General features: G+C 36.1%; 1 protein-coding gene across 2 annotated transcripts in view; it reads left to right on the top strand.

The window, feature by feature from the left end:
• The window catches only part of LOC129217675 (uncharacterized), a 147236-nt gene that overhangs the window by 7827 nt on the left and 126262 nt on the right, over positions 1-13147 (top strand). The window contains exon 2 of one of the 2 annotated variants that reach the window (XM_054852006.1): positions 5918-6038. The exons of the other annotated variant lie outside the window; for it this stretch is intronic. The gene's annotated coding sequence lies outside the window, so the exon portion shown is untranslated. The remainder of the gene's footprint in view (positions 1-5917; positions 6039-13147) is intronic. 2 annotated transcript variants of the gene reach the window in all.

Below are 13147 nucleotides of genomic sequence, written 5' to 3'. Positions count from 1 at the left end.
ATGTGCGTATGTGCGTATGTGTGTATGTGTGTATGTATGTCGCATAACTCAAGAACGGAATGTCCTAGAAAGTTGAAATTTGGTACATAGACTCCTAGTGGGGTCTCGTAGTGCACCTTCCTTTTTAGTTGCACTCGTATGCTTCAAAGGGGATCTTTTGCCCCTTTTTTGGGGGAAATCATTGTTAATTTCGATGTAAACTCACGTGATGTTATAATTTGGTGAACACTTGGCAATATATCGCCAGTCTTTTGGTCGCCAAGTTTTGTCGCCAACTTGGCGACAAATTTGGCGACAAATTTGGCGATTTTTTTTAAAAAAAATCTGATTTCAATTTGGCCACTGTTTGTGATATTTAGAGAGTAAACTATTGAATCACATTAAAATTGCCAGTAACGGGGAAATTACATTAAATTGGAGGAAAAGGAAGTCATGTGATGCACACATCAGCTCGTTTTATTTTTTAAATACAGTAAAAGTTCAGTTCTTTATGCAAGAAACTGTAGTGTATGGTTAAGGAATGCTTTAGAGCAGTTTGAGGGGTGTTTATAAGTATTTGGTTTTCTTTCAAAAATTTGTATGCATATATTTTTCCACAACGCGAAATTTCGACGGATCAGACTGTAATCATTTTTATGCTAGTACTTAAAATGACCATTAAAGCTCAAAGTTTTAGATTGGGTTTTACAGAATATACCCAGCTGCTCCGCAAAATTTCAAAATGCTCCTCAAATTGTTTCTCCAAGGTTAGCCACACTGATATTGTCATTTTGTAATTATGGAGTCCAATGATTCAGCTTGTATTAAGTGTTTAATATAATGGAAGTTTTACAGCATTAGATATCACATTATAAATTTTTAATTTCACGTGATTTGTGGGCTATGAGACATTGAAAGTGGTAAATAGAATTGATATATCTGTTAAAATCTTAAATGAATGCAAGCTTATTTTATTTATTCATTTGTTAGCATTTCTACAGGGGTGCCCACAGGTGGGGGGGGGGGGGATTATGGCGCAAGTTGCGCCATCTAAATTTTGGGAGGGGGGATTTTTAAATTTATTTAAATTATTTTTTATGTATTTATTTGAATTTATTTATTTTAATTTATTTATTGATTTATTTATTTTTAGTTTAAATTATTTGTTTTATTTTATTCTGTTTATATTTTATTTTATTTATTTATTTAGTTTAGTGCAAAACTTTTCAAAAAAAAATAATAATAGTTATAAATAAATAAATAAACAAAAAAACATATATTTAAAAAGTAAATTAAAAAAAAAAGGAGAGCTAAAAAATAAAATAAATAAGAAGAGAAAGAGTTGAGATTTTTTTTTGGGGGGGTGGGGGATTTGCGCCATTGAACTTGGGAGAATGGGCACCCCTGCATTTCTACTAGTAAAAAAATATCTATTAATATTCGAAAGATAGTATATAGTATCAATATAATTTCGCATAATGTAAATATATATATATATTCAAATTTTAAGTCTCACAATTTTTCCTCTTTATTGACTTCTAGCTATAGGCCTGATTAGCTATACGGATGGGATTCAAGGATTTTTCGAAATTGAAGCTGCAAAAATTCAAAATTTTTGACGATCTTCGATGAAAGTATAGAGAGGGGAGAGGGGTTCAGGCACTCTTCCCAGGAAAAATTTAGGAATTAAAGTCGTAAAATACAGTTGTAGGCAATTTTTTGTAATGTGTGGGGGGGAGGGGGTGAGAGGTTTGGTGGTCTTCTCCTGGGAATTTTTCGAATTCCTAGTCCTTTTTTAGGGGGGGGGGGCGTTTGCCCCAGTCGCCCCCCGCCGTGGATCCGCCACTACTCTCTAGCAAGCGTTATCTTGAATTTGCACACATCACTTTTTTTTTCGTTCATTTCAAACCGAATATTTTCACCTAAAGTAACGAATTCAATGACTGACGACTTTTTTACATCTCCTCGTATTTAATAACGGTTCGCTTTATCGATCGTCATTTTTTCTTGTTAAAGCGTTCATTTTTGTGTCTACGAACGTACAATATATTTATTCACTGGTTTTGGAATATTCATTGATTGCACTCTTTTTTATATAAATCTAAAAAATTAATTAAAAGAAGCCGGAAGCTAAACTATGCAAGTACTCACAGATGTCAAAAAAAAGTTTATGTACTAGATGCTGGTGTTTTTAATGATATTACGAACTTTTTTCCGGAAATAAAATTTAGTTTAAGGGTTAGACTACCTTAGTAGAGACCGTTTTTTGATTGGAGAACGGAATATTCGGCCCCTTGTGAAAGATAGCAACACAACGTGCAAAATGGTAATTCGTGAATGGTTTACCATTTCTCCACTGATTGCTCGGTTAATCCACCATTTTTACTTTTTAAACTGGTTATTGTTTCATCTCGTTGCTTTTGTTGAATGTCTTTTCATCCACGAACTCACTTCTTTTGCATTGAAAAGGGGACTCCTTGTAACCCCAAAACAGGTATCAGCAGTTTCCTGAAAATCAGTGCGTATCAACGGTGCCTTGTTATATTTTACTTTTTAGTACAAAGGTATTTATTCAACCATCCAGAACTCGCGCCAAAATGAATAATCTGAGAACTAGCGCGGGAGAATTCTTCTCTCACCACCCTATTTCCATCAAAATCAACAACAATAGCATGTATTTGATTTATTCATTTATTTTGGCTCATTTAAGTAAGTATCTGATTTAATATTTGTTGAAACAAAATGAAAACAAGTTTTTGGCTAAGTACACGAACACTTGCGCACTCACACTTCGGCTACTTCGACTAGCTAAGCGCTCCACACTAATCATTGCAAAATACCTTGTGCAGCAACAGAAGGTAACAAGGAGAAGCTCGAGAGAGCAACACATACCTTTATAGCGAATCCCTGATATACCGTATTTTCTTCTTTGTGTGAGTACAGTCAAACCTCCATATATCGAACTTCTACATATCGAAATTTTCTATATATCGAAATCCCTGCAAATTTCTAGGTTCATTACATAGAAAATTTGTTTCTATATATCGAAAAAATCTCTATATATCGAATTTTTTTTTCGAGACATTCGTAGATTTTTTTTTTTCACTTTAGACTGTTTGTCTCATGAAAAATAAAGGTTAGGGGAGAAAATTATGTTCACTAAAGGTTGCTACGAAACTCAAAAGGAATCTGGGGTTGAGGGGTGTGCAGATAGGTCGTCGTTTCGTTCTGGAGTTCTTAAATTCCCTCACGTTTATTTCAAATCTTAGTTGTAACCAGTAACACTGTAAAATCAGTTTCAAGTTATCCTTTTTGTCTGTTGATTATCATTCCTAGTCTTTTTAGCTTCAGTAAAAATCATTCAAGTTAAGTAGATTGATTTTTTACTTTTCTCTCGATTTGTCAAAACGAAAATCCCCTCCAGTTGCGGATCAAGTTGAATTGAAGAAGAATGAAGATGTATGTATGAAGGAGCAAAAATGTAATTTCTGTTATTTTTTCAATTATTAACTTTTATTTAATCCGATGCTCGTATTAATTTAAAATTGGGTTTCATGCACATAAATTAGCTTTAATTTTAATGTGTTAGGGGATTTATAGGATAAAATAAGATCGTTTCTATGTATCGAAATTTCTATAGATCGAATTTTTTCCGGCAATTTGCTACTTCGATATATGGGGCTCCGACTGTATTTTGGCGGGAGTTCTCAGGATTCATTCTTATCCGGTATCTTCTCCTTGAAGATAAGGGTTCGTAAAATGCCGGCGACCGTAATTATACGGGAGGGAGAATACTCGCGCGTGAGAAAAAAATGGGTCATGTCCACAGCCTTATAATGCCGAAAAGATACTTTTTTTCACCTGTTTACTGCGGGACATAAAATTTATTTGTTTGTTTGTGAGTGGAATAAAAACGATAAAGAAGTCGAAGATTCCTTTCGACGACGCAAATGGTGAAGCAACGACGTCATAGACAGTCTGGATGGGTGCAACAGTGTATCTATGGTAATACTTATGAAATTTCATCTCCGCCGGGGAGGCCGTTAAAACGCCCGCGCTTTTTTAACCGACTTCAAAAAGGAGGCGGTTATCAGTTCATACCGTATGTATGTTTTTTTTTTTTTTTTGTTTGTTTGTCCACTCACAGCGTCTCACCTAGTGGACCGATTTTGATGATTCTTCTTTTAATGGATAGGGGATGGCTCAACTTAGGTCCCATTACTTTGCTTGACCATATTTGGGTATAACTTTGATATACCCCCCAAAAAATTCCGCGCCAAATCTGGCACTCCCTACGGACTTTTTAGGGTTGCTGTTTCTTGTTTTGGTGTTGCCAATTTAGGTTTTTTCAGCTTTTAGGTTTTTGCTGTTGCCAAATTTAGTATTTTCTTGTATTTTGTACAAATTTTTGAGTGATTTTTTTTTTTTTTTTTTTTAAGTTTTGTGGCAACAATTTTTGGATTTCATATGTGTTTTAGCGCCATTTCATTCATTCGCCATTTTTTTGTGAAGTGATCAAGCAGATTCTGACTTGCTGTATTTTGCCGCAAATCTGGTTGTATTTTCCAATTATATTTTTTTTTCTGTTGATTACTTTTATCTTTTAGCTTTCAATATGCCTACTGTATATAGTGTTGTTGAAAACCAGGTATTTTGCGCCAACGCCAAAAACAGATATTTTGCTTGACGAGGAAAAAAAGTCGCCAAATTTCCGATTTGGGGGGGGGGGGGTATATCAAAGTAGTTCCCATATTTGTTCTTTAGAAAAAAAGTTATGGGCAAAAAACAGTAAATGTCATGCAATTTCCCTATTAAATGATTAAAATGATACGAAACCTATTGTTATAAAAGTTTGGTGCCATATAACAGTAACATTAATAGTAATTGTAATGATAATTTTGAATAAAGGCTTCTCTGAAGCAATACAGTGATATACTTCTTACTAGGTAACTTCTTACCTTTACTGAAATATCTACATTTACACTAAAAAGAATGAAATAAAAAAATTTTGAAAAAAAATAGAACCGACTTCAAAATTGCTCTAAAAAGTGAAAAATAATTTTATTCTTTAAACACCATCGATAATACTTTTAAACATAATTTTTGAAGTTGGCGCAAAAACGATAGATAAGATCATTCACAGCCATAACTCAACTACAAGTATAAATTTAACCAGGTCCAGTTTCTTCACTACCACATACATTATGCATTGATGACAACATATTTGAATAGCGATATAAATGTTTCGTTCGTAACTTTGGACGATTTTATGAAAAAAATATGAACGGAGCATCGTTACACTGGATTTTACGTTTTGTTTTTGCGCCAACTTCAAAAAATTTGTTTAAAAGTATTATCGATGGTGTTTAAAGAATAAAATTATTTTTCACTTTTTAGAGCAATTTTGAAGTCGGTTCTCTTTTTGAGCAATCACGATTGCTTATTGCTTTCATTTGACTGTTTTTGGCGTTACGCTGATTTTTCCCACCACCACCCTCTGCCAGCACCACCGTCGACCGGCCGCCTCATGGTGCTGCTCCTCTAGCAAAGACCGTTTCCAGGTTGCGTTTATATCCTACACTTACACGCATACATACACGCACCAACACACACACCCATCCACACTACACACATACACACACAAACACATACACACACTCAAACACACACACACACGCATACATACAGACACCTACACATACACACACGCATACATGCAGACACCTACACATACACTCATGCCTGCACACAGACACAAACACATATGCCTACACACACATACACATTCCCCCCCCCACACACACATACCCTCCACACACACATAAACACACACGCCTACATACACACACTCGTGATTGCGAAAAACATAATTTGAATTCAAGAGGTCAAAATTCAAATTAATTTTTTTTTTTCAAAAATTTTTTTTTTAAAATTTCAGGAGGGCGTTGTTGGAAAAGCCATCTCCGCGGGTAGCCTAGGCGAGAGCAGCGCTATTGGAATGACAGCTCCGGATACGTCTCGGTCTTGCGAGAAAAGGATATAATTGCGTTTGTCGAAAGGTATATATACTTTTCCTTGTTTGGGCTGGGTCGTTCGATGGAGTCCTTGTGTTGATTTTGCGCCGATGACAAAATGTGTCAACGTCCCAGCCAGTGGTTGGAAAAACTACATTTTTTTTGTAGCGAACTACAACCACAACTACTTTATTACAAATGTAGTTAACTACAACTACAACTACTTTTTTTCAAAATGTAGCAACTACAAACTACTTTTGAAAAGTAGCCGCTACTTCGCTACTTTTTAAAAAATGAATAAATGAAAAGCATACACATACACACCGTTTAAGGATTGAACGAAAGACTTCAAAAAGTGGTTTAGATTAATAAATTGGCTCATTTGAATATGGATAATTACTAAGCATTATTTATTCTTCCTCAACTTTACTGAATCAATTTGTCATTCCAAACCTTTTTTACGATTTTTAAGAATAGTTGCTGCAAGAAATTGAAGGTTGAAAGTTGGATTTAAAAGTTGAAAGAATTCAACGTTCAAACTTTTAATAGTATCCTGATAAGGAATTTTTAACTCCAGAAGTACAACTGGGCTACTTGAAAATGTAAATAGAAGCAGGCGTAATATTGATTAAAATTTTACATAGGCATACATATACATAAAATTGATTTAGATGATAAAAAACATACTTTTAACAAAAGAGAAAAACTTTAATTCCATTATAGGAGTTGATTTATAGGAACTTATATTTTGTAGGAGCGAATTAATTGATTTTGAGATTCAAGGTGCGGGTCTGGATATGGACACCATATCTTTTCTTACGCCACGGATAAAATGAATAAAAACATGATTCAATTTTCCCGAATAACCTCAGAAACTTACAATAATTTAATAATTGACTTCTATTTTGTTAATATGTTAAAACTCAATCAGTAAAAAAGAAAAAAACAAAGAAATAGGAGAAATATTCCAAACGGTACTAGTATCAAAAATCAAATTTAATAAATATCCGAACTATGAAACATAGATAAGAATGTTTACTTTACTTCTATGTGTAGTTTTAAACTGCAGTGGATTCGCGCTGTAACGTGATTCGAAAAACGCAAAATGGCTATATAGCGAGATTTTCTCGAAGAATGAATTTTGGATCTAACGCGAATTCTTCACCCGCAACACGAAAATTTTCGGAACTGAATCGCCGGGCTTCTTTATTGGGTAGTAAATATTAGTATCGTGAATGGACTTTTTCTTCGGCATCCCTGAAAGCAGAAGTTCCTCGCACCGTACTAGTCGAAACATCGCTTTGTTAACGTACAAATAGCCACTTCGTATATTTTTCATTCTAAATATGACGTTGATGAAACATAATTTCACACAAGTGGGCTGTTTATCTAAAGTTTGAAAATGAAAGGAAAAATAGAAAGTTTCTGACAACTACAGAAATTTAAAGATTTTTGAAGTGCTTGAATAACTAAAAACGTGACTGAGCTGGAGATGGAAAACCTCTTAAGGAAGCCAAGAGTGCCAAACAAACTGGTAGCTAATATAGGTGTATCTCACGTATTTCTGCTTTAGCCCTGGCTAATGGGCCGGTAATTTACTGAATATACCTTGCCTCGCTTGCAATATTCGAGTTGAACCGAACCATTGCTTCGGTCACTCGTCTGGTCAGCTAATTCTACATTAGCTACCAGTTTGTTTGGCACTCTTGGCTTCCTTAAGAGGTTTTCCATCTCCAGCTCAGTCACTTTCCTATGCCGGGCTGATGAGTGCTAATGAGCACGAAACTGCAGTCCTCGGCTGGAAATGACTGACTGAGCTGGCGGCGTATTTCACGTATTTCTGCTTTAGCCCTGCCTAATGGGCGGTAATTTACTGAATAAGTGATTTAGCACTTTATGATTGTCCTTCCCCTAGACCTAACATATGGTTAGACCATCACATTTGGTTAGGTTAATCGCGTCGTCGGATTAACCTAACCAAATGTGAGGTCCTAGGCCCACATTAATTTGGAGGTCCCCTGAAGACTTCAGTGGTTGATTTACAGGTATAGGGCCCGTCGTAATGCACTTTTGGAGGCCTCTCTGTCTATCTCAGAACTATGTATAAATCATTTACTGTCTGACCACGGATTGTATGGAAAGACAAACATCCGTTTTCCAGCCGGAAATGGATGAATCTATTATTTTTTAGCGATGCCAGCTTTTGCAGAAGCAGAGTCTCATTCCAATGAGCGGAATACGCGCATCAAATTTTTACCTTTCCCCCTCATTCAGATAGATTCGTCTTATCCGGATTTTTGAAAATGCCATACAATCCGTGGTTGGACAGTATTATATGCATTTATGAATCCCCTTTGGGGTGGTCTCATTCTACTTAAAGACGATTTTTTGTGCTCCCTTGAAAGTCGTTAAATAGAGAACCAACTGTATTTTTTTTTCTCTTACACTGATACTGCGTGGGCAGGGAAACCATTTGTACAGAGTTGGACCATTGAGAAGGAATAGATGGAGAAAGTGCAACCCTACTATCCTGATACGGCAACAGTACCATGTGACCTGGGGAGCAATTTCGAGCTGACCGTAACCGCTGAAGAAGTTTTCATTAGCTGAAGCCATGCATGATAAAAACCTTTAACTGTAGGAGGGAAAAATCATATTTATAGTAATAGTGCAGTATTCTAGCATTGTAAACTGTGAGGAAAAAGCCACACCAGGAGGTCCAGTAACGTTTCCCTAGCATGTACGAATGTTTTTTACTTCTAAATAAAGAAAAAATAACATTTATATGCATTCGACGAGTACATATTCCGCAGTTGCCTATAATTTTATAATTTTTGTACTTATTTTACCTATAAAAGTTATAAAACATTGTATATCTTGAGTGCAAATAATATTTTAGTTCCATAAAAACACTTTTTACTTAACTAGTCATTATTTTAACGGCTCTTAAGCATTTTGTGTACATTTGCTTTGTTGGCGAGTATCTTCTCGCCAAGCTCCCGTGAACAGCAGATGCGCAAGAATAAAGATTTGCTATTTTTATGCTTCAATTTAAATACTAGTATGCCTGCGTATGAAATCATTTCAAAACACTGATTACAGTACATATGAATCCATAAATTTTCAGTCAATAACAGAACACTTTAAACTCTTTGTACATGCCCGTCATTTCAGGGACTAAACATCAAAATACATGAAAAATGTAATTACATTATATTTTAAAATCCGGAAAGAAGTGGGGAGAGGGAGTTTGAATGCTAGGCCTGTAATTGTATCCGTTATTTATTTATTTATTTACTATTATGCGGTAAAGGAGTTGGAGCCAGAGTTGCTCTGATGTGTAGCCCCGACTTCATAATAAGCGCCGTCTGAAAAATATTTAATGCCAAAAGAGCGATTGCGTGCCAAAACGCGACAACTTCCCAGCCAAACAAGTCACCTGACCTGGGAAACATTGGATCCCAAGCTAATTTCACTGAGACATTTGCTATGGCTCCCTCCATTAGTATTCCCTCTCAATGGGTGGTCTCATAATTGTGACAAAGTAAATTCGTTACTCGCAGAATGAATAAAATTTCCCCTTCAAGGATTTTTTTTTTCCAATTAACAAGTCATGATTTTTAATTTTTTATAAATTCGTGTATTTTTTATACAGTTGTATTTCTATGCATAGTTCTTGAAGTAATTTGGGGCCCCTTAGGAAAATGGGGCCCCAGGCCCAGGCCTAGTAGGCCTGTGCGGTAATCAGGCTCTGTTATAGCCCCTTTAGTTGCTAGTCTTGATAAACTGAAAAATAGAGAAGTTTTCGATTTTTCAATTTTATTTTTATATGATAGAGTAACATGTATGAACATCATAGGTGAAAAAAATTTTGCGATACGATAAGTAGTTTTTTTTTGACGTCAAATGGCACAGGAAGTGACGTCATGCATTCTTCTGCGGCGGGAGAAACCGAAGGATGTACCGTGGCTTCGAAGACGAAACGTATAAGGCTTACCTCCTCGCATTTAACTCCGAGCGTTTCTGCAACGTTAAACGTCTCATCCTCTCGGAAATATTCGAATACCATCATTGATGTTACTTGAGGAAGATTATTAGATTGTGCTTTAACGAATCCGGCCTCCATAGTGTGTTCAAAAGGATTATCGAATTTCTAAAAAATAAAAATATGTGCGCGCTCAAAATGTCCGTAGCGAAAACAAGGGATCTTCGGCGGAAGGCTGCCCATGAGTGCCCTGTGACGTAAGCTCGTGGCGTATCAGAAGAGCGAACTTGTGCGCGTTGATTTTCAAAAATTCATTAATAATCAATCACGGTGTTTTAAAATTCGGCGATGGTGATTTTTTTTAGTTTTGAATATAAACATTTAATAGGTTGCAACTTCCCTATTGGGTCACTGTAGCCTGAGTCGACAAGAGGCTATGTGAGCCATGTCGGGAACTGGGGGTTCGGCTCAATCGGAGTAGTATGAACCTAATAATTCTTATGGGAGGGGAAGAGCCGGCAACGAAACTGACAAGGTGCCTTGACTCTCGGCGGCCCTTAGCTTTGACTGCGAACTTGTTACAACGTGTGTGTTGTGTAGTACGAGGGGTGATATCGTATAGATGTCAAGAGGAGATTAACATAGGGCATAGAACATCTGCGGAATGATTTAAGTATGCCAAACAAAAATGATTTTTCTACCATTTTTACCCTCAGACACGTTTGAAAATCCACAAATCTTTTTGAATGTAGCAACGTGGACGAGTAAACGACCAAATTATCATAACGTGGAACCGTAACATGGGCGAGCAAATCAGCATTTATTTATTTAAACCCCACCAATCACCACCGTACCAACCCCTGCGATGGTTTATCCGGGTCCGTATTGGCGAGAAATCCATCGTCCATTATTCGTAAATATACACAAGCGAACCAAATGCCCTCTTCATTTTCTACTGCGGGCAAAGCCGTGCGGGTACCGCTAGTAATCAATTGAAGCGCAAAGGAGATCTACGGGGAAATACCGTAGAATTTCCGACTGACAAGAAAGTTTAAAAGCAGGAGGAGGGGGAAGGGGGGGGGGGATGGGGGATCATATCCTCTTATATAACGGACAGTGGTCGTGCGACGAGGCTGAGCATAACAATCCTGTTATTAGTGGAGTTATTATTTTGATGGGGATCGGGATTATAAAGGAACTGTTTCACTTTTTTTAAGAATAGTTGACCTCACTCGAATAGGAATTTTTTGGGAATTACCCAAACTGACTTCTTTACAACTCCTGAACGTTTTCGTGATTTATTTTTTTTATGATTTTTGGGTGTCTTCTCAGTTTTGCCGACATTTCATTTACTCCCCTTCCCCCTAATTTTCAGTTTTAATCATACCTTTTGATACATTTAAGGGGACAGACAATTTGAAATGTCGGCGAAACTAGAGACAAACAATTTTTTGTTAACTATTTGACCTCTGCCTGTAATGACCATTAACTTAAATCAATTTAAAAAAACTACATCAACGTGAGCGAAGCCGCGGGCAAAAGCTTGTAATCAAATAAAGCGCAAAGGAGATCTACGGGGAAATACCGTAGAATTTCCGACTGAATAAGAAAGTTTAAAAGCAGGAGGAGGGGGAAGGGGGGGGGGATGGTGGATCATATCCTCTTATATAACGGACAGCGGTCGTGCGACGAGGCTGAGCATAACAATCCTGTTATTAGCGGAGGGGGGGGGGGGAGAAAAACAATGATGCTTTTGCAATCCAATAAATCATCTGGAAGTGTACGTGTATTTCGCGCCAAGTGCTGGCGAAGGTTAATGGAAGAGAGATGGTTCAATCATTTCATCCTCACGGCTCGCCCGGGAGTTCTTTCAACCTGGGGACTCATCATCAAACCCTGGGCTTTTTTCCGTTTTAGTCAGATATAAAATGTATAAAAGGGGGGGGGGGCGGTACCCTGTATACGCGTAATGTAAAATGGCTAAAGTTTATGGATCTTTTTATCAAAAAATTTTAACAACAGAAACTTACAATATTTTCAGTGTTTTCAAGAGATATTTAAGAGTCTACTAAAGCGGAATTTTCAGGAAATTCTGCTTGTTTCATGATTTATAAAATTTTAACCAACAGTCACTTTTAAAATGAAAGAAAAAAGACCGTAAACACCATAAAAACAGCTGCTTAGAAAGAAACGCGAGTCCTGAAAATTACGTTTGAAATTAAAATTGTTTGTATAACACATTTCTGCTTCATTAATATGGGAATTGAGTTACTGTTATTCTAAATAGAAATATAAATTCGATTCTTGATATAAATATTTTGAATGTATAAAAGTTAAAATTTGTTCTTTTTTTAAATTTTAAATTTTTATTTTTTAAGTTTTTAACATAGCAACTTCCCATGAAATTCTAAAAACTATTTCTATATGCTTGGTTCGCGCGGAAAATGATGAAATAAAATATGTAATATTATTTCGTGGTTACAACACGAAAATTGACATTAATCTTAATATCTTTGTATTTAGGTTCATTCTTAAGCAGCCAACAAAAGTGAAATTAAAAATATGAGAACAGAAGAAATCTTTACTAATAATAAAGCTGAAAGTCTGTCCGGATCTCTGTCTGTCAGGATCTCTATGACGCGCATAGCGCCTAGACCATTCGGCCGATTTTCATGAAATTTGGCACAAAGTTAGTTTGTAGCATGGGGGTGTGCACCTAGAAGCGATTTTTCGAAAATTTGATGTGGTCCTTTTTCTATTCCAATTTTAAGAACAAAATTACCATAAGATGGACGAGTAAATTACGAAATTATCATTACGTGAAACCGTAACCAAGCCAATTGGCGAGAAAATTCACCATACATTATATGTAAATGTACAGACGAATCAAAAGACCTTTTAATTTTCTATTACGGGCAAAGCCGTTCGGGTGCCACTAGTATGTATATAGAGGCGGTATAGTGAAAGCTATTCGTTCGAAGCTGTATAACGCCTATTTCTTCTCTCAACTTTTGAATTTAAATTTCATTGGCTGCTTCAAAATTAACCTAATTGAAAAGATATTAAGATTAACTGAAATTTATGAGTGTTGTCATAAATATTTGTTTTGTTTTAAAGATTTCTCGATTTGAAATTTAATTAACATAAACCTTTTTCAAATTGTTACGTC

Source organism: Uloborus diversus, chromosome 2 (genome assembly GCF_026930045.1).
Source record: "Uloborus diversus isolate 005 chromosome 2, Udiv.v.3.1, whole genome shotgun sequence".
NCBI classification, from domain to species: Eukaryota; Metazoa; Arthropoda; class Arachnida; order Araneae; family Uloboridae; genus Uloborus; species Uloborus diversus.
The sequence above is the reverse complement of the archived record's forward strand: the minus strand, read 5'-3'. Positions and strand labels throughout refer to the sequence as shown.